Below are 21,205 nucleotides of genomic sequence, written 5' to 3' on the forward strand. Positions count from 1 at the left end.
TTCCGCTCCTCAGCTAGCTGAAGCCCACAACATTTTCATGATACCCACACAAATGCTTTCAGGATGACTGTGCCTCTCTTTGTGACATTCCTTGTCTTTCTCCAGGGACTTCCATAAATGAAAGGGAAAAAAAAAAAATTAAAAAATCTCCTCCTCCCTTTTTGGGGAGGTATGAGGGGAAAGAAAAATGTTCTTCATTATACATATAGTCAATGCCCTTTAAGCAAAGTCATTCTATGAAACTTAGTGTTTATTCAAGACTACAGATGCAGGTATTTAAGTACCTAAGGCTTCAGAGGAGCACCCAGAGGCACCAAGCTTCAAACATTTGTTATTCTGCAATACCAGGAGTTTGTCAGTCAGGCTCTCAGGAGAGGTGAGATGGAGCTTGGAAGACAGCCCAGCTCTGAGGTACTATTTAGTTCATATTGTTCTCTGTAGCTAGAGTATTTTACAAACTAAAAGCTAAGAGTTTCTGAGTTTACATCCACTTGGGAATTACAGCTCGATCTAGTGACTGGCTTCATGTGTGAGATTTTCTGGGTAGTCTTGCCTGGGCTTTTAGCAATTGCATTACTGTCAAAATCATGGAAGGTTAGCTCAGCTGAGATTGGTAATGACCCATAAGCCTGGCTCCTAGCACTGTCAAACATCAGGCACACAACCCCACAACTGAGCTGCAGAGAGATGCAGAGGTGTCTAACTTTAAAGATTCTCAAGATTTTCCTAGATGATTGCTTTTTAGATTTTCAGTATCCTTTCTTCCCCAAGTTGTAAAAGTGATCTTTGCTCCTTTCAAGCTTTATTTTTCCCATAGCAACAACCCTTTTCTTGCCCAAATCCCTCCTGTTTCACAAGCCATGCAATTTTCAAAAGTTTTCATTGAGAAGATTTTCTTGCTTACTGCATCAAATGCAACTCCCTAGGAAAATGGAACAATTTTTCAGTCAGTTCAAATCTCTACCTAATATAAATATAGAGAAAAGAAACATAAGAATAAGCTATCCTGCCTCCAGATGCATAAGCTATTTACAAACTAGACGGTCAGGCTTGTGCTTCACAGTGAGCTGATTGTGGGTTAGTATTTCTCGGAAAGCTTACCTGACCCACCAAAATGTGTGTGCAAGCACTTCTTGTATTCGTGCCCTTGACACATGGACGCTGTTGCAGTGCAGCACATGGCCATGAAAGCAGTTATACTGACGTCAGTTGGCCAGCTTGCATGGTAGCCAGCATGTGCTTACGTGCTTGGTGAGGTCAAGCCTGCCTTTCTTTGTGCCAGGGAGGCAACAGGCACTGTTCACATTACAGACATTTAATAATATCCATCACTGTAGGATAACAGTACGCACATGGAAACCTACCTTGTAGCAAATTACCCTTAGCGTGTGGAGAAAGAGCCAAGCTACATTGGAGTAGGACCAGGACATAATCACTCGCTCTGTGTTGGGTGACGTGAATAGCTCATTATGCAATAGCAACTTTATCACACACCTGAGCATCGTGTCCTTACCAGTGCCATAGGAGGATGGGAAGTAGACCGTCTGATTTCCTGGCATGCTTGTGTGGTTGTGTCATCTCAATAGCTGAAAAATCCATCTTGAAGGTATTTCTCTTCAGAACTTCACTCTAAAACAAAACAGAAACCAACAAACAAATGAAAGTCCAGTCTTGTATGCCTCTGGTTTGAAAAGAAGTGTCTCAAAGCAATGAGATGTGTTCAGGTCTCCCAGAGTGATTATAAATGTTCTCCAAACACCAGGCTACCTCTCCAGAAAGCCAAATGCTGACACGTTGCCCTTGCTGCCACTGACCTCCACGTTGGTTTTAACTTAGCATCCTCTCGAGGTGAAGCAGAGCTCCACCTGCGCTGTCATGTGCCCTTTGTGCTGGGATCACAGCCTGGGATATTTTTGTAAATTATGTAATGACCAAACTGAAAATACAGTCTTTCTAGGGTTACCACTGACGGCAGGACATGACTCCAAGGCAAAGTATCCAAGCATCTTTGCTTACTGTGGGAGGGTGATTGGGTGCAGCGTTTGTCCTCTGCACCCAATGAGATGGGCTGCAGGGCTCGAGTTAGCAGTACCTTGGTGATATGAGCCTCCGTGGGGTTTATGTCATCCCTATATTTCAGATGTTACAGAATGTGAAAGGTATTATTGCCTTAGAAGTGTATTGCAAAGCCAGCTCCTCCGGCCTACCAAAACCCTCTTTTTAAAAGTTTTAAAGGCAATGCAAATTTAAACTAAGGGTTGTGGAGTGGTTCTTTGTGAGAAGTAGAATGAATTCCCTATGCCCTATTACATGGAGAACGGGATGGCTGTGCAGCAGTGAATTGACCCCAGGAGGAGTCCAACGAACAGCTCTAATATCAAAGCTGAGATATGCTTTGGGGAAGCACAGTTAAGGTTGTTAAGATTGACTGGTCTTGTGTTAACAATTACACTCACGATTTCCCTTCTGTAACTGAAATGAAACAGGAATTATTCCAGGGCATGAATACTGTCTTATTGATCCTGCTGATGCATATGTTAGCTAAGCACCTTGTTCAGATATGCTAATGTTGGAAGTCAGTTCAATGAAAGTAGTCTGCATCTTTCTGCATCCCAGCACAGCAGAAATCTCTAATTTTAGCTGTCAAAACTGCCGGTGACCAGAAAGCAGTGGTTTCATCAGCTCTGAGTCATGAGTGAAGGCTGCTGCCCTCTCCTGGAAGGAATGTCAGGTTTCTGGCCAGGTCTAGGAGCATCAGTTCCTGATTCTGGGACCAAACCCTTGAAAGTGGCCCGAGCACTTAGGACTAGGGCGCATAGCATGACAAAGCTCATCACAGCAGTGGATTTGTACGCAGCACATTGTAACCAAATATGGGTCTGTGCACCAGCAAATAGGATAATGAAATTCTATGAACAGCTGTAATGGCAGAGCAACTCTAATCCTACTTTTTCAATTACTTAATGTACCCAAGTGGCAGTATCTTCTATTTTGAGGAGTGGAGAAATCTGGAGGTGTATCTCATCTCCCAAGTGCAATGCCAAGAAATTGTTGCAGAATGATTCAGAAAACCTATTATTGCCTGTGCATGGGCTAGTCCTTATTGTTCCCCCAGCCTTGGGCAGCCAGCAAAATGAATCACCATATCTCTCTATAAAAATTGGGTTGCTGCAAAGGATGACCACAAAAAAAAAGTCAATCAGAGAATGAAATAAATGTAAAGTTACCTGTCATAGCTCTGAATTAGAAAAATTTCCACTGTGTAAAGTGAACAAGGCAAACAAGCTGAAAGGTTCATAGGGATATGTGACTGCTTGCCTCTAAAGCTCCAAAAAAAATGTTTGGTTTTAAAGTTAGGATACTGAGGAGATCAAGTCATAAGAAGCAAAGTTGGGGCATCATAAAGAGTTAACCTGAAGTCATCTGGGAAATGATCCTGCTCTTTGACAGAGAGGAACATCCAGGACGTCTGTCCTTTGTGTAAGGGTAGGGATGTTCTCCTGCAGGAGATATGAAACCCCTCTGGATGCTTAATGTGCCTTATCTGACTTTGGAAAAGGAACGCAGTCAAAATATTAATTGAAGAAAAAAAAACGGGGCAATGTTAGAATCAGAGAGTCCCATTTCCAGCCCTGAATATTTTCTGCTATTTTTTTCTTGCCCAGTTCTTTTCCGCACGTCTCAGTCTCACTGCAAAATTAGTTTGATTATGCTCCATCCGCTGCCAGACTTTCTGTGCCTGACAGGCAGTTCTACTGCTCCCTCCTGCCAAGAGCCATCAGGCTTAGGGGGATGGCAGGCAGAAATGACAGTTTGCAGGATGACACTGACTGGAAGGTCCTATAAGGGTCACCAGGTGTGACCCAGGGTTTGTGAAGTTTGGAGGAACAAAACAATAGAAGCTGAAAGTGTGTTTTTGCTTTCCCTCTCCCAACTTCATTTACTTGCTCATTAAATTGAGAAGCATGTAGCTACACCCATAGAAAATTACTGCATTTCGTAACCTTTAATTGATTTGCGTATTTATGGGGAAACTGGTATTTCGGGACTATCCAACTGTGCCATCACTATCACCTTTCTTTGGGTCTCTGCGCACTTGGGTGCTGCAAAGAAACCCTGATGTTTGTCTGCCTGGCACAGGCCTGGCAGCTCCGCAGGCAGAATTCCTCACTGCAGGTTACTAATACCGAAATCAGGAGAGCCCTTATTTGTAGATGGGGCAGATAGCAGAGCATGCTGCAATGGCTCTGTTTGTTTGGCTGGCTGTCGGTATTCCAGCAAAGATTTTGAAACACATCAGCGTGCTGCATGCTGCTAATGATGTTCCTTTTCCATACCATTTGGAATTAGGTAGGGACACTGCTGGCACGGACAGGTACCAAAGCACTTCAGTTAGTGATGTGGGTGTAATTGCTCCCCTCATCGCCTCTCTCAGTCTCCTGGGGTTTTCAGCAGCTATAAATTCAGGGATGCAGTAGATGTCTGTGAGCTGAGAAGGAGGTGAGGACCCTCACAATTTCTCATCTTGTCTCAAGGGCACTATTGCTGAAAATCCAGCTCAGTTGGACCCAGCCACAGAACCACGGAATGGTTTCTTGCCACACACAGCTGTTAGTGAAGTGAAACTCCTTCTTCACTCACTTTTTTGACTTTATTTTTTAACTTTTGCTTCTAATTGCTGAGGCTGGAAAGCCCTGCAGATAATACATTGGCCATGAAGAGTGTTCATTTAGTGTCCTTTCTGTGTCTAATGCCCCTGGTTCTGGCCTTGTTTATACTGGTCACCCTGCTGGCATGAAAGCTGTTGCTTCAGGCTTGAATGTTGCAAGTATGAATCTTGCCCTAAATAAATAATGATTAAGCTACCCAAAATAGCCCAGGACAAGCATCATCCAACCCAGAGCACAACAGCTGGATGGTATAACTCTGGACTGAGGGTCAGCTCCCACCCTGACTGAGGGTTTGGCACCCCCTCGAAGGGGGTGGTGGCCCACCAAACCCCCCCTCAACAATCCTGGTGGCCCCAGGGAGAGCGTAGTGGCAGAGTGTCCTCTGTTTTGTCACTAGCAGGTACTTGGAAGATATGAGAAGTGTGAGGGCTTGCTGTTGGGACACATGGATCTTCCTGGTGAAGCAGCCAGCATGGGGCAAGTGCAGAGTGTGTTGGGTGATAACAGCATAATGGTGGTGCACCAGGTCATGGCTCCAGCTGTCAGCTTTGGGAATTGATGTCCAGCCGTACTGCAGCTTTGGCAGGGCAACCACAGCAGGCAGTTGGCTAGCCAAGGAGCTGAGGCCGCATGACACAGCGGTGAGAAGCAGCTGCAGCCCAGAGGCACCTGAGGTCACTTTGTGGAGGCTGAGATTTACTGAGGCTTCACTCTAGTCTGGTTTGAAACAAGCTAAGGGCAGTATGTGACCGTAACATGACCTGCCCTTCTTAACTTGAGAGAGCGAATCCTTATTAAATTTTCTAGGTCTGGTTGGAAACGCCACTCTTCAGGGGCTAGAGCTTGTGCAAGGTTGCTCTGTGGATGACCATTGCACAAAAAGTGCTCTTCTGTAAGACACCCTGCCCATGGGTGTTGGAAAAAAGTGTTTGTCCAGGGATGTTCTGAAGCACCACAGATGGAGATATCAGATGGGGACATGCTCAGAAACACAAACCCAAACAAAACAAACTGGAGACAGCTGTCTTCTTGAAAGCGTTTCCAACACTCCAGCCTTCCCCTCTTTTTTGTTCTTGTTTTTTCATCTCCGTCATTGCTCTGGTAGCATTGTGTCTGTCTGCTCTTCCATCTTTTTTTCCTCTCTCTATGTCTATGTTTTTGAATGAAGAGCGACACACAGTTCTCCAAGCATCTCTGCAAGCCCCAGTCTGAAATGAGGCAGATTGTGCAAAAGCCTCATTTCACTCCATCTGAGCCATGATCTTCAGAGCTGAATGAGAACAGAGGAGCTGACTCCTCCTTTCGTTTGTTGCAGCTGGTCCAATGTCTGGAGCCTTAAACTACAGCAGAAACCATCACTCATTCTTTCTCTTTAGAAAAATTACCTTGGGTCAAGCTACTGTCTCCGTTTTATCGCCTGCTAATTGCAGGACATCCTGGGGAATATGGTGGCATTTGCACCTTTGATCCCAATGGTGCAAGGTTGGGTTGTCTCTTCTGTAGGCTCGAGAGAGTGTAGGTGTTTGCTTTAGGCTACGATGACATGAGAAATACCTTTGTGAGGCGAGGCTTGGGTGTATTGGGGCGTGACTCAGAGGAAGTCAATGTACAGGGATTTGTTTTGTGTGCAAGAGATCTATTCACTTTAGTTACCAGGATGGGTGTAATTAACTTTTCTTTTACATTTTATTATTTTGATTATTAATCATGACTTAACAATGGCTGAGCCAATGAAGATTTCATGTGCAATTTCAAAGAGCCCAAGATTTATAGTATCAAGGGCTGGCTTGAGGGAGCCAGGGAATTAGATGGCAGTTCCATGTACTCTGATGAGGGACCAGTACAAACCAAAGAGGCTGCTAGCCTGGGGCAGGATATCTTACTTTAGAGAGAGTGGTGAAGGAGGACATGCTTAAAGCTGGACTGCAAGTAGTCTTGCCAAGAAAACTTAGATGAGCATCAGTATGGACACAAGATTCAAAGAAAATGAAGTTGCTGCATGTCCAGATCTCCTTGGTCTTGGAACCGGGCCTCTCTTTCTCTTCTTTGATCTAATTAACAGTAGATGAGATTAGCTACAGTTCTTTTATGGGGTAAGGATGGCTCTGGGGTTATTCAAGTTTGCATTGCTCTTAGCCTTGATTTAGGGCGTCCAGCATCGATTTTCCTACAGCAGACAAAGCTGTGTAGTTCAAAAGTCTGTTCGATTGACCCAAAGTCAGTTTGGGTTCTATTCTGATTCTGTTTGTGTGCCAGTGGAGTTGCTGTGGAGTGTAAAAAACAAATTAGATGAGCTGAATGCACAAGGACCACATGGTCTTGCTGCAGGAAAGCCCTTTTTGTCACCATCCTGCTGTGTTCTGCAGTAAGATTGTCTCACTAATAGACCGATTTATGCCAAAACAACTCAGGAAACAGGTTATGGTTCCTATAAACGTTAACTTGAGAGAAATACAACTTCAGAGCAAATGACAACTCATTTTCCAAGAAGAAGAGGGTGGATTGAGGTGGGAGGCACATGAATCATGCTGCCTGTATTTGACTTCTGCCCTGATTTGAGACAAATTCAGAGGTGAGGCAAGGGGAGCAACTGGGTTGTCTTGTCCTAATCAAACCAGAAAAGTTTTCCGCAAACTTTACAAGCCTGTGATGTTCTAATGGTCAGGCTCAGAGTATTTGTTTTTATAGGGCATTGACTAGATTCCTCTGTTACCGTCCCAGGTTGCCTTGTTGCTATTTCCAATGAAAAGGACCTTTTAAGAAAGGTGGCCAGACTTGCTGTAAATAATCAAGTCCAGGTCCCAATATGCAGCCAATATATTCAGGTAGCTATCAGAGTAGTACTGGAGAGGAAAGAACATTTCTGTTGCTTGGGGAACTCTAAGATATGTTTGCATTCATCCTAAGAGGGAAAAACTGTCAAGATATTAATGAAACAAAGTGGACTTTAAAAAAATGTTTTTCTTCCAAACAAATACAGTACATTAACCTGGAAACACTGAATAAAACTTCTGTGATAAATTTGGTGGAAATAAAACATTTCCTGTGTCTTCAGGTATTAACTAGTTTGAAACAGTTCTGAAAAGTTAGTTGAAAATGAAAATTTTGGCCTTGCTGATAAATTTAAGCTGTTTGAGCTAAGAAAAATGAGGGGAAGAGAAAGGAACCAGGTGGTTTTGCCATGGGAGGAACCAGGTGGTGTTACCATTGTAGGGCATAAAATAGGGATCTGTCAACCAGAGATATGAGCCAGTAAATAACTGCAGGCTAGAAAAGTGCCATTTCAGCATGTTACTCCTGTCCAGAAACACAGTGACTGGGTGTGCACAACAGTGCCTGGAAACGTGGCCATATCGTTTCCAGACCTGAATTGGTTTGTGCACCATCAGCACAGAAGTACCCTCGCTGCCCTCATCAATCCCGGTAATCCAAGGCTGCCATGTGCCTGCTCAGGCATCTCTGCATCTACTGTGTGTTTTGGGGAATGATGATCTTGTTCCAGCTGGGATGGCTGCAGGTCTCCTTCCAGAGAAACAATTAATCTGAATAAGATGCCTGCATTTTCTTTTTTTTTTTTTTTTTTTTTTCTTTTGGTTGCTGAAAGAGTGTCTGTCACTGCTGTTGGATGCTTTCCTGCAAAGGTTCTTCTAGTCTGTAATATGGAAGATGAAGAAATTGCAAAACTCTCCAATCAGGGCCAGAAAAAGGTATGAGACAGAAAGTTACTGGTGGTGATAAGTGTTAGGCACAGTGAAGACCAAGAAAACTTCCAAGGTCTTTTCTTGCAGTTTGTCAAATCCCCAATTGGTTTTTCCACAACTTATTCCTTGTACCTTATAAATAATACTTAAGTCAACACAGACAGTTGTGGCTACTGGTAAAAACCACAAAGAGCAGCTAAATACAATGGAAATGACTTATTCCACCATTTGTTTTTTTATTTGGAGCAAGGAAAAAACTTTTGAAAAGAAGTGAGTCATTTTTATATTTTTTTCATCCATCTTGTCTTTTGTCTGCTCAACAAAGTGTCCTTTTTGTGTATAGTTGTGGTCTCAACTTTTTTGTTGTTGTTGTTGCTTTTTATTTATTTACTTTTTTATTTTCTGCTTTGCTTTCTTGGTTTAGGATTGTCTCCCAGTGACAACTGCTAGCACCACAGGGCTAGAACTGGTAAAAGACAAAGCAAAACCGCCATGCCTTTGGGGAAATGACTCTGCTACCTTGCCAAGAAACATGTTTGGCAGGTTTATAAGCCAAGGTGGAGTTGAAGTTCTCTGAGCCCTTCTGCCCTCCTTGAAAGATGTCAGGTGGGAACCTCAGCAAAGGTAATATCTTGAGCAGCATCTCCAGGGTTGGGCAAACTGGTTCAGGTAGAAGAAGCTGCAGCTCACACTGAACCTTTGCCCATTTCTTGATGGGCCCAGCCTAAATTGTGTCTTCTTCCCCCTCACAAACCTAAATCTGGCACACAGTTGTCCTCAGAACAGAACCTTCATAGATGATGTGAAAAGCATGGCTGATATCTTAAAATCTTTCTCTTGAATGTCTGCACCTCTGCCCTCCCTTGAGGTTAATTATTTGAACGCCAGCCAGTATTTACTCCATGCGTGCTAATCCTAGACTAGTGTGGGCTTCAGGCCTCCATTGGAGATTTACTCCCCACAGGACCACAAACTAATGCATCCCTTTGGCTTTGCCAGGAGTGTGTTAGAAAGTAGGGGCTGTGGGGATGCATGTGGTTAGCCTAAGCAGCCACTTGTCGTTGTTGGAGAGTCTGTGTGGTTTTTATGAGGGAAGCAATTGAATAGTCTTCCTCTGAGCTGAGTCAGAAAAATTAGAGTGAGGGGCTGCCTGGAGAGATCATAGGATCACAGAGGGATTTCTACCTTTAAGGTAATGTTGGCGATTATACCTCTGCAAAGAATAGGTCTTTGCACAGCAAAGGAGCTCTAACATTTGCATTTGTATTAAATGCAGCTCAATGCTGAAAGTATTACCAGGCACTGACCCAACCTTGTTCCAGCTGGTCTAGGAAGGAAAACAATTAGCTTGATTTTGTAAAAACTTTTTTTTTTTTTTTTTAATGGAAAGACTTTCTGAGAGGTACTCCACAGGAGTAGCCTATTAAGCATCAGTACCTCTTAGGTTATGTGGCATGGGGACAATCTTGTAGCCCAATGGTATAAAGAGTTGTGCTCAAGGCAAAGGCTCTCTGGGGTGGTAGCTGAGGGAGAGCTGCTCAGATACAGGTGGAAGAAAGAGCTACAGGAGAATGAGCAATGGGAGGAGGCATAGAAGAAAGAATAGGATAATCCAAGATGTTTTCTGGTCTATGGTCTTCTGGTATTATTTGTCTCCTTTGTGTTAAAAAATGCGAGTGATGAAGAGCAAAGGTATGTACTATATCCCTGAAATCTGGGGAGGGCTTTAGACTAGGGGTATCTGTGTCAATTTTGTCCATAAACCACAATGAGCAGGATAACATCGATGAGGGCAGTAGGGATTTTGGTTTAAGGTGGGTCTTCTGACCTGAAAAATCTTGTGATAAAACAGTAATGCTCCTCTGGTGTTAAATTCAGCCTGGAAGATGCTTCTAGGCTTCTTCATGCAGCTGTTACCCTGTTGCAAATCTTCATAAAACAGAGGGCCTTATGTTTATATTTTTGTTTGCAATTGGCAGGGGTTGGCAGGTTATCTGAATACTCTATCTCTGTCTGTATTTGCCTACTTCCAGATCTGTTGACAGTATAAGAATGTCAATATTTTTTTCCTTGTAAGGTGATATAAGCAACTGCCTAACTGTTGACTCAACGAAGGATTACTAATTTCAATAGCTAGTTAACACATCAGCTTACATTCCAGGCAGAAGTGCAGTGCCTGCTACTTCTGGGAAGCTAACAGTGCTCAGCTGCTTGGAGCCAGGGCAGAGCGTGCCGACGCTCCCTTTGGGCAGGTCGTTCACCAGCCCAGCAGATAAACTGGGCTGCTGGGGGATGCTCCTTGGGATGTAAGATTTCAGGGTGTCTCTTCCTCTAGTTCTTTGGGCAGTGATTTCCTGGAATTTACTTTACATTTTATTTTGTGGCAGATAACTGCTGGATTTCCTTTCCTCTTTGTAGTGTATTTAATGTGTCCAACTGACTTGCGTCTCTAACAGGGAGAACGGCAGGGCAGGCTTTGTGTAGATCTGTGCACGTGTTTGCAAGGGACTTGCCAGCCCAAATCCCACCTATCTAGGTCATAACTGACATTTCTTGTTTATATGGTGTCTGTGGAGTACGTTTAAGAAATAGGTTGGTTCCGTCTTGTGCTGAGCTATGTCTTGCTCCCAGCAAACATGTATTGAGTGTGGACATGCACAATCCATGCATGATCTGTGCCTGCTCAGTAGTGCGTCTACAATCATTTTTACTCTTAGTCGTCTTCAAGATTTCAGGAAGTGGCTCAGTAGAAATCCATCTACTTTGTTTCTCTTTGCCTTAAAATGCTTTTGAGATGGTCATGAGAATGTAGCACGGGCTGTCAGTATTTATCTGGCTCTACTTTATTTGTTCTACAATTACATTATGAAATACCATGTGTGCTTTTAGGCATAAGCATGGTGTGATGATGAATGTGGTGTGATGTTGTTTTTTTTTTTTTCTCCAGCTCTATTCATCCCCTTCTTTTGCACACATGAATTTACAGTCCTTTTTTTTTTTTTTTTTTTTTTCTAAAGTCGCACAAAGGTCTACCCTGCAGTTGAGGCTAAAGGAGGAGCTGCATGGGTGCTCTTTTCATTCCCTTAGAAATGAGCATTGATTAAGTTCTACTGGAGTGAATTTACTTGCATCTCTGTGTAACAAGAGTCTAACGTTTTTGTTTTTGCAGTACTGCCACGTACATAGATAAAATGAAGTTGGAATCTGAATAGCAGATGTCATAATGTGGGGAGATGTCCACCTCAGAAGTTAGTGCACATTTCTATGTTGTTCTGTTGGCATTTAGCTTGACATAAAATGTCTCTAGTTTAATGAATGTTTTTGTCAGCTTCTGTGGAAAATATCCCAGACTTGTCAAGTCTATTCATATCCTCTGTCAATGCCAAGGGGCATCCATTGTGCCTACAAAGCATCTGTTTCAGCATCCCATTACTCATCTGAATGCATGGTGATAAGTGAAAAGCAGCTGGCAGCATTGCAGGACCAAAAGCCATGGTTCAGTTATTGGTACCCAAGTATTTTTATAAGCTCTGTGCTGAGCTGCAGAGCAGTAAGCACAGGAGCATCCTTCCTCTCCCTCCTCCAGAGCCGAGGGCAGTCACAGCATCGATGTGGGAGGAAGGGCTGGGCAGCAGCTCTACAGTAACTTGAAGGATAAAACTTCTTGGGGCCATCAAGGTATGCCTGGAGATGAGAAGCATCTCCTGCTGACTCACCCTAGGCTTAGTTTGAGGGCTAAAACCTTGATAGTTTGGACTGACAATTTTTCTTTCAGTGATTAAAAAGCTCCTCTCTGGGCAAGCTGGGGAGAGGGTGTGCTCTGTACCTTCTTGACAAGAGTAAGAATCTCCCTGCTTATCTCCCTTGAAATCATCTATTTCACATTCATCATCTGAATTCAATTAAAAATAACCTGCAGCTGTAATTGTTAAGGGCTGTTTTTAACTGAGCTCCCTTCATCCTAGATTGTGTGGGATTTCCCCCTGCAGTTTCAAGAGCAGGTGGTCAGTGGGAAATTCCTACAAGTTCCTTAGTGTAGGGTTGCTCTTGTGGGCTAGTTGCAGCAGATCAGATGTGACTTTGCATTCATCTCTGTGGAAAAAAAGACTGATTTATTTTTTTCCCCATTTATATCAATACCTGGCAAAAGCTATGAGAAAGTGGATGCAGTTCTTGGGTTTTCACCATGCCTGTGGTATGATGTAGCCAACCAAAGCATCATCTCCAGATTGTCCCCAAGGAGTTTGTGCAGCATGTACTACAGTGGGTGGACATGCCACAGCACCACTTCAGTCCATCTTGAATGCACAGGATAAGTTCCCTGAAATGCTTGTGTGACGGGCATGGTTAATATCGTAAAACAATTAGAAATGCATTTGTTTGGAGAGCGTTTAAGCATTCATTCATCATCCTTCTCTTTTTGTTAATGGGAAGTTTCCTGTTAAAAACTGGGTGAGGCACTGCCTTGCAGAAACGTTCACAAGCAGCGTGAGAGATTCTTGCTCTTGTTCCTATTGTGTGGGAACTCTGCGAAGTCTGGGCACCTTCAGCCCGGACTGAACCTCTGCAAAATCCACACCTCAATCACAGAGATGTACCTTGTTGTAGGAGAGCAGAGGGCCCCGATTTGGCTCAAGTTGTCTTTGCTTTTCTATCCACTGTCCCTGTTTCCAGGTACACTGGTAAAAATTTCCTATGCATTTTTTCTTTTTAATTAGACTGAATATTTGTGGAAAACTTAAGCCTCAGTGGTTTAGCTCTCCTCTCTGACTAATAGCAGAGAAAAATGTTAAAACTTGTTACTCTCTTTTTACTCAGCTTGGCACGTAAGGAGCAGTAGTTTACCCAGGGAAAATTTGGAATAGAAACTATCTTGATTTCACACAAAGCCTTTGAGTGTTGTGGTGAAAATGGCTTTTGATTAGAAGAAGTCGTTAGCTCCTTGAAATCCAATGTGCAATGTAAGAAGTGGAATCCTTCTCCTGCAGCTCGTCATCGCTGCATAAATTTGAGCTCTGGGTACTTCTTTCACTGGCTTTGAAAAAAAGCTTTGGATCCAGAGCTGCGCTCAGAGAAAGGAGGCAGCACAGCTTCTACTCTGTGTTGGCTTACCAGGAACAGGGTGGCCTCTTACTGTGACTTGTGGGCCAAGTCAAAGTCCACCATGCATATCTCACCCTACTGAAACAGGACCCTTCAGAGGAGAGCAATTCTGCCCTCACCCCCTGCTCTGAGTTTGGGATGTGCTCATTGCACACTCCCTCATTTTGCGGCTTGAGAAGCTGTATTTCTGCTTCAGCTGGGGAATTCGGTCTCCTCCTTCCCTGCCTCCTCTTCCCTTAATGCAACAAATGATAGAAACTTGAAAGGATACTTGGCATCCAAAACAACACACCCATGCAGTAGCTCGTCCAAATTTACATCTCTGAAGCAATTAATCCTACAGCCCACTGATGACTATTTTTTTATTTTTATTTTTATTTTTTAGTGGTGAGGTGGGTGTCTCTGGGGCCAGGGGTACAAGTGCATGGCTGTTCCCCGGAGCACAGTGTTCACTCCTGTTCAGGACTGCATCCCTCCAAAAGCCCAGCACTGGTAGTTTCATGGCAGTGGTGCAGAAATGTTTGCAATGAGCACTGTAGCACAGCTGAAAACCACTTCATGTCACTTGTGTCTGCTGGGGAAGCCCTGCAAACCCATCTGCTCTGTGTACTACCAGGCCAGCTCTTTCCTTGCAGCACTTTCCTTTGGGGTGCAAGCCCAATGTTGCTTCCTTCTGCAGCAAAACCACCAGCACCGTTTCCCTCTCATGCTAGTGGGAAAGGCACGTAAAATGAGCACATTCCCAGGCTCTCTTCCTTCTCTGCTGAGACAGATCAAGACATTTTTCAATTTTAACTACAGGCAAGTAGTTCTGTGATTGGCAAAGACAGTAAAGCCAGATTTCCTAGGGCTTTATCTAGTGGTTAGTGCAGGCTTTTTTCTTCTTTTTTTTTTTTTTTTTTTTTTTTCAACTTTTCCCCTAGATCCTTCTTTCCCCAGCCCACTATATTGGGCTGCAATGTAATAATAAGCACTCGAAGTCCAAAGCAGAGAGATCCTCTGATGGAGGAGTAGATTCCATGTCATCCAATAGTCTCTCCCATTGGTACTTCTCCTACATCCAGCTTCATAGATGTTCTCATGTACAAATTCTCATATCTATTAAAGCAAAACCACATCTTGCAGCTCTTCCCTTTAAAGAGCGCAGGGTATCTATGGTGGTTTCTCTCTACCCAGCCACTGGGTAGCACAGAACTTGTAGGAATTCAGTATTTTTCTGAACCTCTGTCAGCAGCATTGTGAACTGGACAGCTTTCTTGCACAGACAGTGCCTTCTGCTCAAATCCTTGTGAGAGGGATTACGTGGGAGGTGGGAACACAGCATTCAGGCACTGTAACACAGTGAAGCAGTCCCTGAAGAAAGGTATCTTACCAGCTTTCTGGAGGTTTCTGTACACGTGCTACAGGGCTGTGAGTGGGAACACATTCTTCTTTTTACTTATGTTTGAGGAAATGTCAAAATTTTTGCAAGTCTTTTTTGTTCTTTTTTTTTTTCTCCCCAGCTTCTCCCATTCCTAACTATCACCACCATATACATATATATATAATCTATATAATGTAACATTTATAGTCTTATACAGAAGATTTTTATTCATTCATCCCCAGAAGGTCTTTTCAAATGAAGTGGGTTGCTTCATCAGGATGTAGTTGCTGTACACACCTTACCTGAGCCAAGGAGTCTCTCTCTCTCTCTGCCACAGTCGATCTTTGCCCATGTCCATCTGCCTGATACCTCCTAAGGGATGTGTGTACATCTCCTAGTGATCGTTGAATCCCAAGCTACGAGGCTTTACAGAATCATTCAAAGCAGTCCAGTAATGTCCCTTTACCCTGTGCTGATCACATGGCAATTTCAAATGGCTTGAGCATTTCACATTTTTGTGTAATCTCCTTAATGTAGGGGCACTCTGGGAGCTCTCAGATTTCAGGGAGTTCAGGGTAATTTTAACTTGCTGGAACACTGCAAGTTTCCACAGATCTGAGTGTGGAGGTCTGGTGGGGTTTGGAGCTGCAGCACTTGCCTGGGAAATGAGTGGCTGGGGGAGCAGCAGGTCCATTTGCCTTTCTCCTGGAACAGGCATTTACCAAAAAAAATTATCATTGAGTGGCACCTGGAGAAATAAAGGTGCAAGAGTGCCAGGGAGATGCTCATATGCTCATTTATAGAGGTGAATTTTTTGAATTAGACTGAATAATGCAGTGGCTATTTGCTGGACAGCTGTACTTCATTTTACAAGGTTACTATTCAGTCACGTTTTATTGGCAGCACATTAACACGGGTTATTATGCAAACTCTGAAATGTTTATCTGTGGTTTGCTGCTGATGATCTATAAACAGTTCTAATCTCCCTGCCTCCATATCTCTTTCTTATGTACTTTGTAAAGTGTTACGGGAGAAAAAGCTCTTTGGTGTGGCTGTTCCCACCCCTGTATTTCCCAGGGTTTTTTGGGAAGTGTTTGGATCTCTGGTCAAACTTTGTCTTCAATCATCAATCACTTCTTTTGAAGCATTTTCTATAAAAGAAATGGCTAAACAGGTAGGGACTGAAAAAAAAATAAATTGTGAGAGAGAGTGTAAATAATATTAGGAGTCACTTAACCGATGAGCTGGTGAGCAGCGTGGAGAAGGTGAACTTCAGGAGCTCTTAGTCTCAGGAGCTAAAGTTTAAAATCGGGCTGGCAGATGCAAGTTCAGAGCAGCCCACAGGAGATGGTGCCTGAAAGTCACCGAAGTGGGTTCTTTCATCTGATCTAAGTTGTTTATCATGGCACACTGAGCAGTTTTACCATGCAACTGTTTACTAGAGGAAGCAGTACATACAAAAAGCTTCTTGCTGTTTAAAATCAGACAAACTAATGGAAGATGAAGCACCAGACTACTAAATGCAAGACTAACAACTTTCTCTTGGGGTCTTCCAAGGCTGGATGATGTTGAAGCCTAGTGAAGTGCTCCAGGCAGAGACCTGGTGAGCTTGGTCTGCTGTGACAACTCCTCAGGCCCTGTTATAGACCAGTCTTGGTCCCATCCCTTCACTGTTCCAGGCTGGAAGGAAGAGCAGAAAATGCAGGAAGCAAATTGTCGTGTTTCAGCTACAGGTTAACGAGACTTGCAGAGCACCAGGCCAGCAGGATGCTGCTGTGGTTGAGATCCCTCCATCCCGAGCACATCCCAGTCCCTACCACCCCCAAGCTTCTGTGCAGGAGGGAATGCATGTTGAAGTCAGGATTGAACCCCTACAGGGCTGATTTTTTGGGTTAGCATCAGTGATGACAGGGTACTGTGGAAAACTTCCTCCCCCATCCTTTTTTAAAGAAGCTCTGTGTGACTGGGCAGAACCTCCATGTCTTCCTTTCTCTAGCCAAAGCCAAGAATATGGTGTTTTTTTTGTTTGTTTGTTTTGTTTCGTTTTCCAGTATCCTTGGGCAGCCAGAGCAAAGGAGGACACAGGTATGTGGAGCACCTGTGGCTGAAAACAGTAGGGAGAAAAAACAAAAAGCAGATCATGCTGAAATACAATGCTGAGTGCATGTCATCTTGCTGCAGAGAGCTTAGGTCACCCTGAGGCATTAGTTCTGGTGACAGAAGACCTGAAGTCCAGGAGGCTTCAGGCACACCAGCTGTACCCATGTCCTACGCACATCCTGGGTGCAGGAAAGGGGCTGCAGGAGGCTGCCAGCTTCCCTGCCTCCGCCAGCACCTGAGAGAGATGCTGGGAAGAAGAGCTACTTATGTTCCCTAACTAGACTGCTGCAGCTGACAGCAACTGATTGTCAAAGGCAGCCTAATTTAATTAGAGCTGAACTGGATCATTATTTAATGAGAACTGAGACTAATTAATTTTTGGAGTCACAGCAGGAAGATGCTTTGTTCCTTTTGAATAGATAATTAAGTGAGGCGTATGCAGGCACCCTATGCTCTGCTGCGTTTTCAAAGGGTTTGTTCTTTTTCTTATCTCCATCTTATTTGTGTGAGCACTTGGGAATTAGGAATTAATTGTTTTGTTGCTAATGATGTTGGGTATAATTATCTTGCTTTAGAAAGGCTGAATTTGTCTAGGAACCAGGGCTTTGTCTTGCAGAGCACAGTGCACAGAATCACTCCCGATGGGGACAAGGTTGCAAAACAGAGGATGAGTTGCCCAGGGACGATGAGCTGTCTTTGAACTGCTCCGAGTTAAAGCTGCTTCTGGTCAGGAACAGAGCAGCCGAGCAGGAGCCACTGCAGAGGGGTAGGTGACTGTTTCACAATACCAGCCTCAGTTGGTTTTCCAGCCTAGATAAATTAACTTTCATGTGGCTTGTCCTCACCTTGTTCTGCCAGAGCAGGACGATGTCACCACAGTGCTTAGTTGCCTGTCTGTGGCAGGGGGAGCTTTTGTCTGTTCCTGTTTAGTTTGTAGCAGCCCTGTGTGCTCCCGGTGCTACGCTGGGTCAGAACAGCTTGGCTGTCTTGTTCCTCACACCCCAGGAGCCCCGGGGATTCTGGTATTTGCAAACACGAGTTAACATCTCAGTAATTGGAGTGATGTTCATTTGCAAGCCATAGATTAATATTTTGACTTCTGATGTTTCTAGAACAGTGTTGTATGCATTGTTCATCATGACACCAGCAATTAACTCACAGTGTTCAATACCTAGCAGGTTATTTCCACTAAAACCCATACTTATGCTTGCGCCCAGCATTTCTGAGAATGCATTGTGCTTCACAAATAGAAAGGGTTCATCACAAAGAGCTTCGTGGCTGCTGGCGTCTGAGTTAGCATGCAGCTGCGAACTTTCTTCATGATTTTTCCCTCAGAACATCCCTTGCTTTGCATGTGTTATGGGCTGTCTTTGCTCCTTCACTGGACGTTTATGTACACGTGTGGCTGCATCGGTATGAGCCTGTAAGGAAGCAGTGTGACATTTGCAGAACTGATTGACCTGACTCACTGAGCCCGAGCCCTCTGTGATGGTGCCTGCTGCAAAGGTGCATTCATTGAAGATAAAAGGTCATGACGGCATGACCAGTGTAAGACATTTATGTTGCAGTACATGTTCTATGCACAGCAGTGCTTGCCCTACCACAGTTGGCCCATCAGTCCCAGAGAACTATAATGGTAACTCCTTAGGCCACCTGACCTTATTTGAAAGGAAAGGAATAGCTTTCTGACACATGATAGAAACTAGACTAATGACAGTGTGTCTTTGCTAGGACACTCCCTGACACATCTATAGATTGATTTTTGCTCCTATCCATGTTTCTGGCGATCCCTTCACGTATTTCAGTGGTCTTCTAGGAGGCCAGCACAACTTAAACTTAAAAAAAAAAAAAAAAAAAATCTTCAGAGGTCTACTGTGAATGGTAGACGCCTCAGATCTGTTGCACATTTCACACGTTTCTGCCAGCCTCAGTTTCTACACCTACACTTCCAGCTTTGGAAGAGACCTGTGCTGAAGCATGTCTTCAGAGAGGCCGTACAGCCTTCACTCTGGCACTCCAGCCTATCGTTTGTGCTGGATGCAGTCTGTTATAGTCACGCTTTCCTATTTTTCATTGCTTCAGGGCTGCTTTCCTACTTGCTGACAGTCTCTTTTTTTTTCCCTCACTCTTACACATCTTTTTGTAAACCTTTCAGCTGGTCCAAACCCCTTTGATTTTCTCCAGAAACACCTAGCGAGAGCCATTTTGATGTTCTTACCTCTAGGGCTCACTGCAACCACAGGCAGTTGCCTGTGTTAGCCAGCTGCCAACATGGCAAAGCAATCCTGGCAAAATTTGTTCTCTGTTTCTTTGTGACTAGAGCCCTGGAAAGCCACGCTAATGGGGCAGCACCAGTTGTGTTCCTGCTGGGGTGAACTTGGTCCGTAGCTCCTGCTGGGCAGTGGATGTTTTCAGAAAGGGGCTGTTGCTCTTTCGCCTTTTCATCTGACAACAGGAGCAGGAGCCCCAAGGCTCCTTGCCCTTTCTTTTACCCTTCCCAGCTCCATGTCCTAGCTTTGCCCCTTTCCCTGCTCATGACTGCTCTGCTGGGAATTCTCGAGCTGCCTGGGGCACAGCAAGGTGCCTGGTGCTTGCCTTGATGTGGCAGCGCAGGAAAGGCGAGGTGAGGGTGCTGAGGGCTGGAGCAAGAGAGCCTGAGAGCAGGTGCACTGCGGTTAGGGCAGATGACTCCATCCAGTTACTCATCTCAGAGCAGGTCTCCACTTATTCCTCTCTTCTTTTCTGGAAAGTTACTGTAATTCGCTTATTTATGCTACTTTCTGCCCCTGCAGGCAGGATGACTTGTTTACTGCTGTCCAATCACCCGCAAATCACTTGCTTTAGGTCAGCTGCGGCACCCAAGGACAGCCCGAAACTGCTGAATGCCTTCTCCAGCCTGGACTGCACGGTTCCCAGCCGCTATGAAGTGTGCAGGTAGTTCTCCTACAGTTTACTGATGGCCTGGCCTGAGGTGATGCTGGATGCATCACGAGGGATAGTGCACACCCCGAGCACAGGATCACACCTCACCTGATGGAGAGGATGGCCGTGCAGTGTTTTCAGGCAGATGTGAGCTCCATCTGGTCGGACTGGCCAAAAGCCAGGCTGGTCTGAGCCATGTGGCTGTGTGGCTGGTGCTGGGCATGGCTGAGGATCAGGGTTTATTGGCCTGGGCTTTCAGCCAGGCTCACGTATCTACGTGGCTTTTGGTCCTGAGCTGGATCTGATCTGGTCAGGGCAGAGCTCACTATGTGCCTGCTCAGAAGACAACATTTTTACCCTACAGACACACTGAATCTGTGTCTGTAAAAGCTGGTAATCGATCCCATCCAGATTCCTCACCATTAATCTTCATCTAGCATCACACGTCCTGAGGTCAACAGCGTTGAGATCAGCCAAAATCAATAAAAATCTACATTGTTAGTGCATCTTCAGTGCAGTGCAGCTGTCCTTGCTATGCAGGGAGCATAACTTAATCTCCCAGTGCGATGCTTTGAATTTATTGCTTGGCGAAGCTCAGTGAATATAGAGTGGTGGGTGGGGAAAATCCTGGCTTTTGATTCAGAATTTGTATTACATCTGTGAGTAAAAACATACATCTGATGTGCTGACTCAAAGCGAACAGCTCCCATTTGGGCTGCACTCTTTCACTGCGCTGCTTTCCTCCTCTCCCTGCGCTTAGATTATTGATCAGGGCAGTTCCAGGTGGATGCAGAAACCAACTGGGCGGAAAAAGGGAGATCAGGAACAGAAATAATATTGAATAAAAATGCACATTTGTGGGAAGAAAAGTAAGTGTTCTTTATCCTGTTATGTAAGAAAAAAAATCATTTCAATTAAGAGATTGTTTCCCTTTTAATTTAGCTCTTGAAAAATGCCACAGTGAATTATCTAATCTCCTTAAACAGATCCCCTAATCGGACTTCTCTGCAGATATTTGCTTGCAGTGTCTATACCAGCCTCTTAGCACAGGGAAAGTTGCTCACGATGTCAGCTCCCATGCTAAGAGGGATTTCTGAACACCTTTTCCTTAGGCTGCGAGCTTGCTGAGTACTTCCCATGGCATGCAAAATGGGAAAGTGCCAAAAGGGGAAAGATATAGCTGATGCCTGTTAATTAAACTGAAGAGATTATCCCCATAGCAAAAAAAACTTAAATCAGGGAGAATTTTATTGTGACTTGAGTAAGGACAAAGTCACAGCCCAGGTCTAGGTGCCATGTGTCCTATTAATGCTGGTTTTTGCCTATAGGAGTTCACCTCTGCTTAC

General features: G+C 44.3%; 1 protein-coding gene across 6 annotated transcripts in view; it reads left to right on the forward strand.

Annotated features, from left to right (window-relative positions):
• Positions 1-21,205, forward strand: part of TP63 (tumor protein p63) — a 154,156-nt gene that overhangs the window by 18,972 nt on the left and 113,979 nt on the right. Inside the window, exon 1 of one of the 6 annotated variants that reach the window (XM_038183797.2) lies at positions 8,981-8,995. The exons of the other annotated variants lie outside the window; for them this stretch is intronic. The gene's annotated coding sequence lies outside the window, so the exon portion shown is untranslated. Of the gene's footprint in view, positions 1-8,980; positions 8,996-21,205 lie in introns of those variants that run through there. 6 annotated transcript variants of the gene reach the window in all.

Source organism: Anas platyrhynchos, chromosome 9 (genome assembly GCF_047663525.1).
Source record: "Anas platyrhynchos isolate ZD024472 breed Pekin duck chromosome 9, IASCAAS_PekinDuck_T2T, whole genome shotgun sequence".
NCBI classification, from domain to species: Eukaryota; Metazoa; Chordata; class Aves; order Anseriformes; family Anatidae; genus Anas; species Anas platyrhynchos.